This window comes from Myotis yumanensis, unplaced genomic scaffold (genome assembly GCF_028538775.1).
Source record: "Myotis yumanensis isolate MYYU_CA2020_CCGP unplaced genomic scaffold, mMyoYum1.0.hap1 SCAF_12, whole genome shotgun sequence".
In the NCBI taxonomy this organism is placed as follows: Eukaryota; Metazoa; Chordata; class Mammalia; order Chiroptera; family Vespertilionidae; genus Myotis; species Myotis yumanensis.
The window spans coordinates 52,295,503-52,311,312 of record NW_027223763.1 but is presented as its reverse complement, the minus strand read 5'-3'; the positions used below and the strand labels follow the sequence as shown (position 1 = coordinate 52,311,312).

The following is a 15,810-nucleotide window of genomic DNA, read 5'->3' as shown; positions in this document are numbered from 1 at the left end:
ACGCCAACTGACCACGGCTGTCCTGCCAGAAGATGAGGTGGGTTGTGCAGCACACCAAGGGCTGCCAGCGCAAGACCAATGCAGGTTGCAGAGTGTGCAAGCAGTTCATGGCCCTTTGCTGCTACCATGACAAACACTGCCAAAAACACATGCCCCATTCTCTACTACCTCAACATCAAGCAGAAGCTCCTCCAGCAGAAGACACAGCAACGCCAGCAGCACGCATAGCTCATGCGCCAGCGGATGCCACCATCAACACCCGCACCATGCCTCAGCCGAATCTGCCTTCCCCTCCCTTCAGCACCACCCTGGTCACCCACACTGCATCCCAGCACACCCTGGACACCACAGCCCCCAAATCTGCCCCAGACCTCGCCTGTGAGCATGTCACTAGCCGGCTTCTCCAGCATGGCCAGAACTCAGCCCCCCACCACAGTTTGTGCTGGGAAGCCCACTAACCAGGTGCCAGCCCCACTGCCCCGCACCCAGGCCCACCTGCAGCAGTGGAGGCGCCCGGCAGATTGCACGTGAGGCCCAGCAGCAGCAGCATCTGTACTGGGTGAGCACCAACAATGGTATGCCCCTGAGGCAAGGTGACCCCTGAGAGCCAGATGGCCCCATGGGCCTGAATGTGACCCAACTAGGTCTGTGGGCCTGTTATTCTGCCCCCCGAACCCCGGCAGTGGCAACCGGCACCCATCCCCCAGCAACAATGTGAGGCATGCCTAGACCCATGATGTCTATGCAGATCCAAGGTGCAGCCACCTCATAACATCTCTCCAGGTGTCCTTCAGGACCTGCTGCAGACCCTGAAGTCTCCCAGCTCCCCCAGCAGCAGCACATGCTCAACATTCTCAAGTCAAACCCTCAGCTGATGGCAGCTCTCATCAAATAGCACATGGCTACGTAAGTGGCCAGCCAGCCCAGCCTTCAGTTCTAGCCCAGCCTGCTGAGTCTGAACGCCATGCAAGCCAGCGGGCCCCAACCTGCTGTCCCTCCACAGCAGCAAGAAATGGGAGGCCTGAACCCCCAGGGCCAAGCCTTGAACATCATGATCCCAGGGCGCAACCCCAGCGTGGCGAGTATGAACCACAGTACAGAGAGATGTCACGGAGCAACAGCAGCAGCAGCAACATTGTGAGAGGCATGTCTGACTGTCAGTTGTGATGGGGCATCGCCTTCCCCTGATTGCCGGGTCACCTCCCGCCCCTGAGGGCTCCTGGACTGTGAGAGGAGGCAGGCCAGGCTGAGGGACTCCCCCTCCAGTGCATGAATTTTCATGCACCGGGCCTCTAGAAGCTATACAGGATGCAAAGCTTAGAAAGGTTTTGTTTGTTTTTCCTTCTCTTCTCTTTTCTATTATTTTCAGATGATATATTTGAGCTGTCTTTCAAGTTCCCATTATAGAGTTATTTTTTTGTTACCACAATTGCAGTTTGACAAAACAAAAATACCTTGTAGAATATAAGATAAATGACAAGCTTTTCAACAAAATGTAGATCATTGCTCTCTCAAAAATTAGTCTGTTAGTCTGTTTCCATGGGAAATTTGTCTTGATTAAACCATCTATTAAGTGTAAAGTGAGTATCTGTTTTCTATTTCAAAAATAGTTTGAGCAATTTGTTGACTCCTGGTCACTTTTCTTAAATGTGTGTGTGTGTGTGTGTGTGTGTGTGAGAGAGAGAGAGAGAGAGAGAGAGAGAGAGAGAGAGAGAGAGAGAGAGGAGAGAGGAGAGAGAGAGAGAGAGAGAGAGAGAGAGAATATGTGTGTGTTCTGTTTTCTGCTGCTATTTGATATCTAAGTGGTCAACTCACATTTTATGGTGGACTGTTGTATGGTTTGATGCTTAAAGGTGATCAAATTGGTATTCAATAGGCAAAAGGGCCTTAGTGTATTTAGCCACCCTTATCAGTCAGAAACATCACTAATTAAGCATGATGAGGACACTTTAGTCAACATCTATCTGTTAACAAGCTGCCATTTGTATGCCTCAAATGTAGATGAGTAAAGGATGCAAATAGGCCTTAGAAAGCAGAGATACCGTTAACGTATGCACATGTTGGCCCTCTCCTGCCCTGGTTCTTATCAAAAGAATTAGTGAATTAGTATTTGTTTTTGAAATATCTAATACTGGATGTGTTTGGAAGATAAGCACTGTGAGTAATGATGGGTGCGTTGCCAGATGCCAAGTTTGAATATATAACAGTGAAGCTTATTTTAGATTTACTGACTAGCAATAATCTAAAGTGATCATTGATAAAGCATATTTCTTCCTGTGATTTAGACAGGCATGCATATATTCCTAAGCACAAGCAAATGAGGATATAGGTGTTCTGGTTCTTGGACAACATTCTACATCTAATTATCAGAAGTGTGCTATCTTGATACTATTTACTCACTAATATTTTTCCATCCCAATTGTCTGGAGAAAGTAAACTATTATTATTAAGACAGGAGCCGTTAATTAGGATGTTCACTACTAAGGAACTCAAGTTGTCAAGTTGGGTAATACAAGATTTGAAATGGAGGAAATGGACTCTCGGGTGGGTCTGGAGTTTTCAGTTAGAAGAATAGACTGGAGGAAGGCTGGGGTGACGAAGGTCTTGGATGGAGAGTATAAGAGTAGGTTGACCTGGGATCAACCTGGATAGGGAGTAGGGTAATAGGAGGTTGTTGTAAGACAGATAGAATTTCATTAAGATGTAGGATTAGTTTTGGCTTAACTTGTGGATTGTGGTCAGTTTGCATTATTATATTTTATGATCTTTTATGAAATCATTGCATATTACATGTATCTCTTTATTATTTGTATCTTTTATTAAGTAATGTAAGTTTAATATCTGCTAAAAGAACATGGCATTTAAGTACATATTATAAATTTAAAAATGTTTTATAATAAGATATAATAACTTGTGATTCAACTTTCAGAAAGCTAGGGTAAGAATATTTTCATGCATAAGTTTTAAATACCACCATGATTAAATATTGCATAGGAAAAAGAGCTGGGTTAGGGAAATGTGAAGTTCACAGATCTAAAAGTTCAAAATTATACTCAGTTGTTACAGATGCTGTATTTGTTAGTAGTAATATAAAAATATTTCAGATGTTCAAGAATGGAGAGTTAAAGGTACAGATCAAATTTTAAAGTATTTTAAATCTTAAAGTTAAGTTCTACAATTTAAATTCCAATGTATTATAGAATATGTTTGATAATGTTGAATGCCCATGTAAATATCTACAAAATAATCTATTTTCTTTTTAAACTCCTAAATATAATCTAGGTAATGTTTCTATAACTTTTGCCTCATTTAAATAAAAACAGTGATTCTAAGACTGCCTGGGGTTCATTGTGGAAGGGGTGTGAAGAGTAGAATCCTTTAGGAATTGCTACTGGCTTTTTAAAAAAATGTCAGTTACACATTTGACAATTTATAAAACCTTTTTCAGTCCTTCCTGTTGCATTCTCTTTCCCTTTATTGAGTATATGTGATTTGTAGACATGGGTAGCATATTAGTGTAGTGAGAATAAAAGGTTCTGAGTCAAACTGCTTGCATTTAAATTCAACCTCTATCATTTACTGACTAGGAGGCTGTGGGGCAGGAACTCAATTTTTATTTTTAGTCTCAAGTTCCTCATATGAAAAAAAGGGAGATCAGATGTGGTTTCTACCTCATTAGTTTGCATTTAATCATGCAAAAAAACAAATGATCAACATAATGTATGTGAGGTATCTGGCACATAGTAACCAATAAATGTTGTTTTACTTAGGTTCTGAAGAACTTAAGTTCTTTGTAAGTTCAGCAGAAGGTTATTGCAATTTTAAAATTATTCATTAGAGTGTAGAATAAAATAGTTCTGACGTAGTTTTCAGTTAGTCCTGAGACAGAACTGTTTTAGACAGAATAGGAATTCCTTCCTTTCAAAACCAGTTATTTCTTGGTCAGCCAATGGAGATTTTGGCATTCACCATTTCAGACACAGTGTGTAATACCAAGTCTCTCTTTTTAGCTATGTAATCAAAGCCCATATCTGTATATCTATATATCTGATTGTATGTCTGCATGCTCGCATGTCTGCATGTCTATATATCTCTATATTTCTATCTCTTTGTCTATATCTCTATATCTCTACCTATATATCTATATATACCCATATATCTATATATCTGTTTATACACTTATATATACCTACTAGTAGCCCGGTGCACAAAATTCATGCACTGGGGTAAGAGGGGGGGAGAAGGGGCCCCTCAGTCTGGCCTTCACCCTCTCCAATCTGAGACCCCTCAGGGAATGTCCAACTACCTGTTTGTGCCCACACTTTTAACAGATAACAGCTCCACTGTTGTTTCTTTCTTATGCTTAAAACTATTGGAATTAGTAGGTATTCAAAGTGTGTATACATTTTGGGGGGACACCCTGTATATCTCTAGTCAGCGGTGAAAGAAACCAACAGCAGATTTGGAACCCCCAGACGGGGAACTTTGCTCACTCCCCACATGTCTCCCCACTTCACTTTCCACCTTCGTGGGCAGCAGGAGAATCAACGTTTTCTCTCATTAATTTGGAAAAGCATGTCCTGTCACCCGTTGCCCAGCAGGAGTGCGCTAGGCCCCAAGCAAGCAAGGCTCAGTCAGGGCAGCCTTCGCTCATGGGTGGTGGCACCCAAAGTGCACATTCCTCCTCTACAGTCGCCCTGACTATCCCACTGTTTCACTGAGAGGACAGAATTCCTCTCCGCCTCTGGGTTCTTGATCTTGAATGCTGACCGAAGGCACCTCAGCGAGGGCCGCCCGCGCCCACCAGGTGTGTCTGTCTGCACCTGCTCCCTCCTCAGCACCTGCATTAATTCCCCAGAGGTGATCTCGTAGCTGCACTGGTCACCGTGGGAACAGGGCATCACCACTCTGCCCTCTCACTGTCATCTCACAGGCGCCCACTCTCAGCACCCAGATACTCTCCAAAGGACATGAGTGCATCAGAGGGGATGTGTGCACATCCTGTGGGGGCGTTAGGCATGCTGGGTTGATGGAAGTGTGATGGAGAGGTGGGGGGAACTTGTGCACGCCTTGGTTTGCAACTGTTGCAGGCGTGCGAGGGTGACAGTGTGCTGGGGGATGTTTACACGCCAGGGGCGTATATGCACACCTGAGGCCTCTGGCTTTGCAGATCTGCAAACCCCCATGGTGCGGCCAGGAGGTCGTCAGTCTGGCCCGCCACGGTGGCTGTCCCTGCGATCCTGCACCTTCTGGGCCAGGAGGCGGATCTTGCGCAGTCACTCCTGGGCACTAATGGCTGCCTCCCCGCTGTGAAGGGTCACAGATCCGAGTCCCGGGACCGTGCACAGCCTCAAGTGCTGCCCCCCGCCCGGCAGGGTCACAGATCCGTGTCTTGGTTCCGTGGACAGCCTCAAGCACTGACCCCCACCTGGCAGGGTCACAGATCCGAGTCCCAGGACCGTGCACAGCCTCAAGCACTGACCCCCACCCGGCAGGGTCACAGATTTGGGTCCCAGACTGCAGACAGCCTCCCGTGCTGCCCCCCTGCCCACCAGGTCATGGATCCGGGTCCCGGGAGCATGGACAGCCTCAAGCACTGCCCCCCGTCTGGCAGGGTCACAGATCTGGATCCCGGACTCCAGACAGCCTCTTGTGGTGCCCCCCGCCCGGCAGGGTCACAGATCCAGGTACTGGAACCACCTCAAGCACTGCCGCCCCACTCGTGAGGACATTGATCCAGGTCCCAGACCGCGGACAGCCTCAAGCACTGCCGCCCCGCCCGTCAGGGTCACAGATCTGGGTCCTGGGACCGAGGACAGCCTCAAGCACGGCCGCCCCACCCGTGAGGACATGGATCCAGGTCCCAGACCTCGGACAGCCTCAAGCACTGCCCCCCGCCCGGCAGGGTCACAGATCCAGGTCCCAGACCGCAGACAGCCTTGCCTGCTGCTGCCTGCCTTCAGTATGCAAATTAGCCACCATCTTGTTGCTTCAGGGTGGGGGTTCCCACTGGGGTGCCTGGCCAGTCTGGGTGAGGGGCTGAGGGCTATTTTCAGGCTGGTGGGCAACTGAAGCTCCAAACCTCTCCTTTTTTTCTTTTTTTTAATTCTGGCATTTATTTACCTTCTATGGCTGTCACTGGAGCTGAGAGCTGGCTTTCTCTCTGAGGCTGGGCTGCTGAAAGCAGATTTCTGGCCTTTGTTTACCTTCTGTATTTGAAACTTTGTTGCGACTCCAGCTCTGAGATCCTGGCTGGCTGAAAGCAGGTTTCTGGGGTTTTGCTTAGCTTCTATATTTGTTACAATGTTTCAAACTGCAAGTTCAGAGGCCGGCAAGGCAGGCGGGGAACGTTGGAGTCCTCCGTCACTGAAGCAAGCAAGCCTCCTGTTAGCTTTAAGCTGCCTGGCTGCCGGCTGCCATCTTGGCTGGCAGTTAATTTGCATATCACCCTGATTAGCCAATGGGAAGGGTAGCGGCCGTATGGCTAATTACCATGTTTCTCTTTTATTAGATAGGATATATCTATATCTATATCTATACCTATCTATAATAATAATAAAAGGGTAGCATGCTAATTAAACCAGACAGCGGAATGACCTTCCGGGCATCATTCTGGACTTCCTTCCAGACAAAGCCGCCATAGTGGGTGATGAGGCAGAGGCAGTTAGGGGTGATCAGGCAGGCAGACAGAGTGATTAGGGGCAATCAGGCAGGCAGGCAGAGGGGTTAGGGGTGACCAGGCAGGCATGCAGAGTGGTTAGAGGTGATCAGGCAGGCAGGCAGGCAAGCAGTTAGGAGCCAACGGTCCTGAATTGTGAGAGGGATGTCCAACTGCCGGTTTAGGCCTGATCCCTGGGAGGTTCCAGATTGTGAGAGGGTGCAAGATGGGCTGAGGGACACCTTCCCCCCCCCCCCCCGCACGAATTTCATGCACTGGGCCTCTACCTCTAGTGTGTGTGTGTATATATACCTATCTATATAGAGTTTGTTTTAGAAAGAATGAATAATGTTAATAGGTAGCATGGGAACTTTCTAGGAAGAGGGAAACAGGAAAGCTTGGGTGTTTTGAAGGGGCATTTGGATCAGATGTAGGAAATCATGATGAATTATAAATGCTCACTCTTTGTGGGCAGTAAGTGTCAGAAATTTTGCAGATTTACCTTTGGACCTCAGGAGCAAAGGACAATTAAGCAGTTGATGGGATCACTTGATCCTTGTCACCAATTCAATTCTATGACATTAAATGTGTGACTTTTAAGTCAAATATTTAATTACAGGTGATTTTTCTTTGAGCTGTGCTCATTTAGTAAGTATTCAGGTATTGATGTGCATATTTCTATCCTGATACATTAAAGGTTTTGATGTGCATTGCTTACTACAGCTGTGACGTCAGGTATTTTATGTTTAGGACTGTACTATTACTTTAAAAGTTGCTGACTGCTGGAGTACAGCAGTTGCTTGTATGTCAGACAAGGGGTCTTTAGATAGCAGGCATACTTTAATAGGTAATGCTTTCTGAATCTCTGAGAAAACATAGCTGAAGATTGAGTAGTATAATAATTAAAAATTCGAGTGTTTTTTAATGCAACAACAGGTTTACATATACATAAATACAAATTATGTTTTAAGAAAGTAAATTATCATTTAAGAAAAGAAAGTGGGGTTTTGGTTAATGAACATGTTAATGTCCCATAGCATGAACTTTTATATCAGAGAAAAAATTATGAATTATATTTATTCTTTAAATACTATGGATTGTGATACTTGTACATCAAGGAATTCATATAAAAACCCTTTCGATGATATTGTTTCTTAGCATCAATGAGTCAATTTTATTAATCTATAAAGTGTCAATTATTGCTCTCTTTTTTCATCTCATCAATTGATTTAGATTTGGTATCACATAATTGGCAAAAGGTGAATTAAAAATGCGTTTCCCATTTTTTTCTTTTCAGGGAAATCTTGAGGGGTTTGATACTTTTCATCCTCCAGCCATCAATCATCTTGTGGTGGAAGGCTACACATTGGTGAGTCTCGCTCATTCTAATTGTTCTTTTGGAAGTTCAGTTTAATAAAGTTGGTGATCATAATATGAAATAAGCAGGATTAAAGACACCATTGCTTTGCTAATTATAGAATGACTTTTTTTTCCTATCAAGATTTATATCTTTAAGATTTTGTTATTGTTTTTAATTACTCTACTAAAAGAAGAGTGCAAGTAAAATTAAAATTATTTGGAGAATGGAAACTATTATTTTTCTTAAAAATCTAAGGTTGTGGTGATATTGCTTATAGGTAATTTTTAAGATGCTTTATTCATTGGTACCATGACCCATAAGCAATAGTTGAATGAGCATCCATGAAGATGTCTGAAGCTTTAATCAAATAAAAGTTAATAAATTCTATTAGTTCTGGTAATACATACTACTTATTTTGTATATGGAAATTCAATTTTGAAGTTAAACAATTCTTATGAATTTTTATGACTTTAAATCAAATGCATGCCTTTTTTGCTTCAGCTTAGTTTTTTTCTCTGTTATATGTAAATAGCAATAGTGTATCCTCATATCATTCTTATGAACAATCCTCCCCTCAATATCTTTCTTTTTATCTCTCTCTCTTCTCTCTCTCTCTCTCTCTCTTTCTCTCTCTCACCATTACTTATTCATTACCACATTCATGTCACCAGTAGTTAATTTGAACTTTTCTAAGCTATAGTTTTTGAAGCATTTCTCACACCCTCACATGCTTTAGTGCTATGATCTTCATATGTTTTTGATGATCATTCCATCATTTAAAAAAATTAATATATGCTCAGCCCTGGCCAGTGTGGCTCAGTTGGTTGGGCATTGACCCATGCACCAAAATGTTACTGGTTCAATACCTGGTAAGGGCACATGCACAGGTTGCAGGCTTGATTCCTGGTAGGTGGCTGTAGGAGGCAGCCTATCAATGTTTGGCTGTCACATCAATACATAGCACATGTAAACATTATTTTTAAAAAATATTTTTAAAATTAATATGTGCTCAAATATATGTAAATTACTTATCAATTAAGCAAATTCACTGCTATCCTTATAGATAGATAGGAAAACAACAGCAAAATATAAAATGTAGATTATATAAATTTTAAAAGATACAATAACAATATATATTAAAAAGTTATAGTGAAATTTTGGGAACCACCATTTTAGAAATCTTTTGTTTTCTCTGATTTCTGTTAACTCTCAGAAGTTGTATTGGACACTCAAAAACTCTTTAAAAAAACTCATTTTAATTATTAGATTGAATATGAATAGATGTACTTACTGCATGTGCAATTCAGCAAGTGTGATTTTAGATAGATAGATAGATAGATAGATAGATAGATGATAGATAGATAGATAGATAGATAGATAGATGATAGATACATAGATAGATAGATACATAGATAGATAGATGTGTGTGTGTGCAAATGTATGTAAGCATGTGGTTGATGGGAATGGGATTGATTGGATCAAGAGTTTAAGGTGGCACCTAGTGATCTTACCTGAATATTCCCTCTCTGGAGAGCATAAGGAGTAAACTAATTCTGAGGGATTGTTGTAGGGAACCAAGAAGCCAAACTATTAGAAGTGACACCTTATGTTACATGGAATACCTCCAAAGATGTCTTGCCAAGTTGCTATCTTGGCAAAAGTAGATCCATACCATTTCTCGTCACTGAGTGATAGAATCCCTCAGTCATACCTAGGCTTGCCACTTGTTTTCTCAATAGGGGCTTCAGTGGTGGGTCCCCAGGTTTGCTAGAGAAGCGAGGGAGGCTGAATGGTTTTAGTAAAAATTATTTACCCCAAATTGTCTCTGCTTGTGTGAACCAATAATCCTGTGAGAGTTGTTTTCCAGTATATCAGGTAACTTCCTTTCACTGTTGAGTACAAACAAGAGTTCCCCACCCTTGAGCCTTCCAATAGGAGCTCACATTTAACTGGAGCAAAGCCTCATTTCAATTCTGAAGCCAGACAGGGAGGCGGTGAGATGCTAAATGACAAATTCAGGACTTTCCAGACAAGCTCACTTTCATTAAATCTTTAATATAAAAGCCTTTGCAATTGCTGATTCCACTTATCGGAGGCCTTTTCTAATTCAAGAACCTAATACTCACAGCTAAACCAGTTAGGAATCAATTTAAATGTTCTGTTATCCTGGAACCAATTCTCCATCTCTTATTTTTAAAAATCTCGTGTCAAATACCTTGCCGAAATACAGATATAGTGCATCTACAGCATTCCTTTCATCTGCCAGTCTAGTAAATTCTACAAAAAAATTTTTTTAGCCCTAACTGGTTTTCTCAGTGGATAGAGCATCAGACTGCGGACTCAAGGATCCCAGGTTCGATCCCGTCAAGGGCATGTACCTTGGTTGCGGGCACATCCCCAGTAGGGAGGGTGCAGGAGGCAGCTAATCGATGTTTCTCTCTCATCGATATTTCTAACTCTCTATCCCTCTCCCTTCCTCTCTGTAAAAAAATCAATGAAATATATTAAAAATTTTTTAATTAAAGTGGAATAAAGTAATACTTATCTGGCACAATTCAGTAAATCCTTAATTACCCTTATCTATTATGGTTTTCTCTATGGGTCAACCAACAGATAATTCATTTAAATTTAAGGATATTGTGGGAATCAATTTCTACCTCACCAAGTCATAGCACACAAAATCTAGCTTGTCTTAAAACAACAACAACAACAACAGACATTATTTTCCCTAGCATTAACCTCTTTGTACGTAGATCCTAGAACTTGCCCATGATTTTGCTCTAGACAAAGACAAAGACAAGCAGAGCAATCATTTCTGCTGTTTCATTTTGGATAAAATATCTCCTTCTCTGTGCTTTGTGTAACCATCTATTTAAATGTTTCTGAGTTGTCTGCTTTAGAAAAAAAATTAGTTTGGTATCTTTCTAGAACACAGATTTAAGATTTAAGCAGCTTTGTACTCAATAAAATACCACAGAATCTAAATGAGAAAGGCGAGAAACTTTTCTTGGGACCATAGGCGCAAGATGCATTGTACAGATGACATTTTATTGAGTTGTACACTTGAAACCTGAGTGATTTTGCAAACCAATGTCACCCCCAAGTGATTGGTGTGTCTCTTCACTGAATAAACCATGTGCCATGTTCAAGATTCAGGGACCCACTGTTTCAACTTTCAAGATTTTTCTCAATTGGAATTTCTCTGATTGGATGAGATTAACCATGGGAACTCTCTTTTCTTAACCATCACCAAGCTATTAATATATTTAATTATTTTCTTTGCTCTACCTAGTCTTCTCTTTTACAAGATAAGTCTCATAAGAGTTAATATTAACCCTATAACCTCTATATGGAAACATAGAAGAATCTCTTTTTAGTCTGTAGATTTCATGGTTGAACTCACCTACTCTTGTAACTTCAAGGTTGTTTATATCTAATGACATTTAAATTGATATGTCCTCTTTGGATCTCATTCCTGAGAATCAAATCAGCATTATCTATTAGATAACACAGTAATTCCTCCATTTCTCATGTATTAAATTGGAACTCAATGTGTTTTCCCACAAATCTACTTTTGTCCTTCACAACCCAGTGAATAGAAGTACCTTCCCTCTAGTTTCCCAAAAAGATATCTGGGAAACATGTTAGATTCCTTTCTTACCTTTTCACCTCTCTTATTATATAACTCATGAAGATTTGTCAATTATACCTCTGGACAAAGAGGAAATAGTACAGGAAGTAAGAAAAACTATATGTATAACAGTAAGAACAAACACCATAGTATTTTATCATTTAGTTCATTGTATTTTTACTATAAACTACAATCCAATTTCATTTTATTTAGAATTTTTTACCCATAAAAATATATGCATGCATATTTGTAGAACCATTGTATCATTTTCCAATAATCCTGGCATGTTTAATGTTCCCAAATCTTTATTGTGTGATAATATTAGTAAGGAAACAAACAAACAAAATCCTGTACCATATATTCACATAACAAATGCTTTCACATTAGTGATCAAGCATATATATTCTTCTTTAATTCTTTTTAAATTTAATACATACACTGACTGATAATACCATGTATTAATGCTCTTGTACACAAACTCAGAATGGCCAAAAATATTGTTTGAAGATGCATATGGGCATGCCTCCCCGCCCCCGACACACACACACACACATTACTGGGCTATATTTGTGAACAAGGGGGTTGTTGTCCTGACAAGTTGGGGAAGGACATGTCTCATCCATCTCTAGTTGGGGAAGGACATGTCTCATTCACCTCTTTCTACCCCCCAATTTAATGCTTATACTTTTAGCTCAACTATTTTGAACATCATAATGAAGATTTCATCTAGTTATTCAACATTTCCTATTTATTACTGGAAGGAAATATTTTGATTAACCTGAGGATATATCATAATATTTATCAGTCATATTGTTCCAACTTCTATTTAGATATAGTAGCCTTTTTCCCCCAAGTGTAAGATTTTCAGGAATCTGACTCTCTATTCCTATCAATGGCCAGAGTGAACTGAATTAATAGAAGGAATTGCCCCTTTTTATTTATTCTACCCAGGCCGAATCTCCAGAGAAATGCTTCATTGTTGCAGACAACACATTCTCTGGTTTGCTGGCTGGCCTTAATGGGATGTTAAAATCGATTGGAGCAATTTCTCTGTCACCTGAGAAGCACTGTAGGTTTTGTGGTATATTGCAATTTTATATCCTTCTCATGTCTTTTTCAAAATTTTACATCACCAAACCAGTGTCTTCCTTTGCTTCTGAGACCACAGCTTCCTTTTTCTGAGGAAACAGTTCTTGTAAATGTGTATTATACCTGGAATCCAAGCAGACCCACCACAGTGGTGGTGTCAAAGCCGTGACAGATAATACTGCCAATGGTAAGAACTGTACTGAGAGTGTGAGGAAGCTAAGTCTGCAGGTGTATTTGCATTTCATAACAGCGCTGCTATATTGAGAAAACAGTGCCCCCTTGTGACAGCAGCCTTGTTTTTGTGAATGCTGTTCCAATGTTTAAGCACAGATGGTGGGATAAAATAAACAAAAGCAACTTTATTTTCAATGACTACTGTCTGTTTTAATCACTATCAGAATAGTTACCCCCCTGCCTCTTCAGAAACTCAGGCGGGCTCCCTGATTTTTCTGGTACCTCTATCACTTCAGAAGTTTAAAACACTGTGTCAGGCCCTGGCCGGTTTGCTCAGTAGATAGAGTGTCATTCTGTGGACTGAAGGGTCCCAGGTTCAATCCAGTCAAGGACACCTGCCTGGGTTGCAGGCTTGATCCCAGTAGGGGGTGTGTAGGAGGCAGCCAATCAATGATTTTTCTCTCATCATTGATGTTCTCTCTCTCTCTCTCCCTCGCCCTTCCTGAATAAAAATGAAATGAATAAAAATATATATATTAAAAAAAAAAAACACTGTGTCAATTCATGCCCAGTCCCAGGACTTATGGATAAGATCTGTCTCCTCCTTGCCAGCTTGGGCCATTCCCATGCCTGGAGTCCAGAAAAGATGGAGTGACCCACTTCTTTCCTGTTCTTAATTCAAACCCTGTGTATTCTTCCTCCTCCAGCTTGCCAAAGGCAGTTTCAAAATGCTTAGCTTTGGGACATGGTGAGAGAGAAGAGGTCAGGGGAGAGGGGTCATTAAAGGTCTTGGTTAAATGATACTGGCCTGCACTGGTATTTGAAGCTGATTTTTTCTTGTTACCTCTAGTCACCTATCCATGCCCTTTCGTCTCCCTCCTGTTACTGTCTTTATCTCACCCTTTATATTTCTCAAGTGGGGAAGTTGCATTGCCCCCCAAACTGTAGCCCAGCATTTTAAGCCTTAAATTGTTTCTTTAGAGTTACTCTCTTGACTTGGGATTAGTAGGTTTTGCTAGAAATTCCAGAAAAGTTAGTGGGGGAAGCTCATAGGATAGCTCTCTCCAAGGAAATCCTCTTCATATAGCATCTAATACCTTATTTTCTCAGTGTGGGTGAGGGATTTAAAAGATACCTAAATTTTAACTGACCTAAAATATATTTATTTGGATATGCTCAACCAAACATCCATTCTCTTATATGCACAAAGAAAGTGAGAGAAATATAAATTCTCCCATGATCAATACTGACTCTTGAGAAAATTGAATAAGCCAGTTCAAATCTGGCTGTCACATAGTTGGATTATGGTTACGTTCAAATATGCAAGTTTTCACATTTATCACTCTCAAGTGAAATTGCTTAATAACTATAACATTCCTATAAGGAATTGGAGAAAAGTGGAAATCTGGGAGTGGGTCACAAATGAAACATTTAGAACTGGTGAATTGGGACATCTGATTGAAGTGCTGAATATAATACAACATTTTACCATTTCTTTAAAGTATTACATTATGAGAGTTAATTACACAATTACTATAAAAGTGTTGAGGGTTTAGAGGCATAAAAGGCTTAAATTGTAAAGGATTCTATTTTCTCAAGGCACCAGGCAGTCACAGGGAGCAATAATCCATAATAATAAAAGTGTAATATGCTAATTAGACTGGAAGACCTTCTGGACAAAGCTGGGGCTGCGAGGGAAGCTCAGGTGCCTGCTGGCAGCTGGAGGGAAGCTGGTGCCGGCAGCTGGGGGAAGGAAGGCCTATTCTTGCATGAATTTCATGCATTGGGCCTCTAGTACATAATAAAACAACAAATAGAACTTTTCAGGGGAGAACTGCCTTCCTGGTTTGGAAACAGAATATGCAAACCTCTATTTATAAAATCTTGTGCAAACTGACTCTGGAATAAATTTTAAAGGCATTAATTAAATATAAATATTAATACTTTAAACAATGATGACAGATGCTTATTACAATTTAATTGCATATTACTAAAATATCTTTCATCAATTATATCTCATGACAGTGAAAAGCAAATGGTACTTTCACAAAACATTTGAAAATTAATTTAAGATGCTCAGACAGACATTGAGTTATCAATATAAAATTAAAGAAAATATACATGACTGAAAAATTATATACACTTTAATTAAAACCACAATAATTAGAGCATACCAATTAAAGCTCTCATTATGAAAAATGTATATTTGAAACATTTCCTGATCATGATTTTGCAGTATTACTTTGTAGCATAAAAAAACTAAAGCAATAGTTTGCTGAGGAATGAGCATGGGTATTACTAACCCTCCTCCCCTCCTTTTCAGCTCTTAAGTACATCTTTAGCATTTTTACTTACGACCTAACTTTCGATGCAAAATATAGTAATTGAGTGGCAGTGGCTAATGAAGCAATATTAGGATTTAAATAATAAGAATAATAATATTATTTTAGATAATAGATAATTCTGTAACAACTCATAGTTTATCAGAAAAAGAAGACGTGTTCAGTTAGAGGTCTGACAATACAATACCCGAGAGGTCACCTGAACAGGGTGTAAGGAAGAACAGCAGTGGATATGAAGGTTTGTGAAATATGCAGAGGTAAAAACATAAGAGTTAGATTTATTTAGGAAAGAGACAGTGCTTTTCTTTTCTTCAGCTGCATGGTAGAAATTATGAGCCATTGGATTTTGTTTCCCCTGAGAAGGAACAAGAGTTTTCATTTTTAAATGTATGACCCCCGTCCACAGACACAGGCACCTGTGACAGGGCTGGGGTAGCAGGGGTAGGGAAGGGGCCCAGGCTTCTTTTCCAGGGAACGTCCTGGAGGCTCCTTTACTGGACAAGTTTGTAGGGAGACTGGGAGGTAGGTGAAGTCTGGCTTTTCTTCTGCACAGAAA

At 40.7% G+C, this 15,810-nt stretch overlaps 1 protein-coding gene and 1 pseudogene across 25 annotated transcripts in view; both read left to right on the top strand.

Annotated features, from left to right (window-relative positions):
• The window catches only part of PTPRD (protein tyrosine phosphatase receptor type D), a 2,083,672-nt gene that overhangs the window by 554,143 nt on the left and 1,513,719 nt on the right, over positions 1 to 15,810 (top strand). For all 25 annotated transcript variants that reach the window (XM_070431651.1, XM_070431673.1, XM_070431672.1 and 22 more), the window contains one exon: positions 7,956 to 8,027. The gene's annotated coding sequence lies outside the window, so the exon portion shown is untranslated. The remainder of the gene's footprint in view (positions 1 to 7,955; positions 8,028 to 15,810) is intronic.
• Positions 24 to 1,154, top strand: LOC139020327 (histone lysine acetyltransferase CREBBP-like; annotated as a pseudogene).